Raw genomic sequence first — 2,042 nt, forward strand, 5'->3', positions numbered from 1 at the left:
AAAATAATATAAATTTGTATTAATATATATATGCAAATACATATAAAATTACATGAATTTGTATAAAATTTGTATCAAAATAAATACGAATACACACAAGAAAATACTGTAAATTTTTATTAAAATAAATATACAAAATACACATAAAATAATGTAAACTCGTATCAAAATAAATAAACAAAATTCCAATAAAAGAATGTATATTTGTAGGAAAATATATATACAAAATACAAATAAAATAACTAAAATTTGTATAAAAATAATTACAAAAATACACAAAAATAATTTAAATTTGTTTGAAAATAGATATGCAAAATACACATAAAGTTAGGCAAATTTCCATTGAAATACATATACAAAATACACATAAAATAATGTAGATTTGTATGAAAATATATAAACAAATACACATAAAATAACGTAAATTTGGATAAAATAAATATACAAAATATACATTAAATAATGTAAATATGTATAAAAATATATATACAAAATACACATAGAATAATGTTAAATCGTAAGAAAATACGTAAACAGAATATCAATAAAATAATGTAAATTTGTATGAAAATAAAGAAGCAAAATACCCATATAATAACGCATATATGCATAAAAATATATATGCAAAAATACACATGAAATAATTAAATTTGTATTGAAATAAATATACAAAATGCACATACAGTAAATAACGTAGATTTCTATAGAAATATATATATATATATATATATATATATATATATATATATATATATATATATATATATATATATATATATATATATATATATATATATATATATATATATATATATATATATATATATATATATATATATATATATATATATATATATATATATATATATATATATATATATATATATATATATATATATATATATATATTTATACTATATACACAAAATACACATTAAATAATGTAAGTTCGTCTCAAAATAAATAAACAAAATATCAATAAGAGAATGTGTATTTTTATAAAGATAAATATACAAAATACACATAAAATAACCTAAATTTGAATAAAACTAAATACAAAAATAAAATAAAATAATTTAAATTTGCATGAAAATAAATATAAAAAATACCCATAAAATTAGGTAAATTTGTATTGTGTATTTTTGTATATATTTTTATACAAATTTAGGTGACTTTACGTGTATATTGTATATCTATTTTCATACAAATACACATTGTTTTATTGATATTCTGTTTATTTATTTTAACGCGAATTTACATTATTTAATGTGTATTTTATATATATATATATATATATATATATATATATATATATATATATATATATATATATATATATATATATATATATATATATATATATATATATATATATATATATATATATATATATATATATATATATATATATATATATATATATATATATATATATATATATATATATATATATATATATATATATATATATATATATATATATATATATATATATATATATATATATATATATTATATATAAATTATAGTTATTTTATGTGTATTTTTTATATTTATTTTATACAAATTTAAATTATTTTATGTGTTTTTTTTTATATTTGTATTTTTACACGAATTTACATTATTTGTGGTATATTTGGTATATATATTTTTATACTTATTTACATCATTTTATATGTATTTTGTATGAATATTTTCATAGAAGTTTACTGTATTTTATGAGTATTCGTATATATATTTTGATACAAATTTACATTATTGATGTGAATTTTCCATATCAATTTCAATATAAATTTACTTTATTTTTGTGTATTTTTGTATATATTTTTATACAATTATGCGTTATTATATGGGTATTTTGCATCTTTATTTTTATACAAATTTACATTATTTTATTGATATTCTGTTTATTTATTTTGATACGATTTAACATTATTCTATGTGTATTTTGTATATATATGTTTATACATATTCATAACATTTAATGTATATTTTGTATATATATTTTATCCAAATTTACATTATTTTATGTGTATATGTTT

This window comes from Eriocheir sinensis, unplaced genomic scaffold (assembly GCF_024679095.1).
Source record: "Eriocheir sinensis breed Jianghai 21 unplaced genomic scaffold, ASM2467909v1 Scaffold38, whole genome shotgun sequence".
Classification (NCBI taxonomy): domain Eukaryota; kingdom Metazoa; phylum Arthropoda; class Malacostraca; order Decapoda; family Varunidae; genus Eriocheir; species Eriocheir sinensis.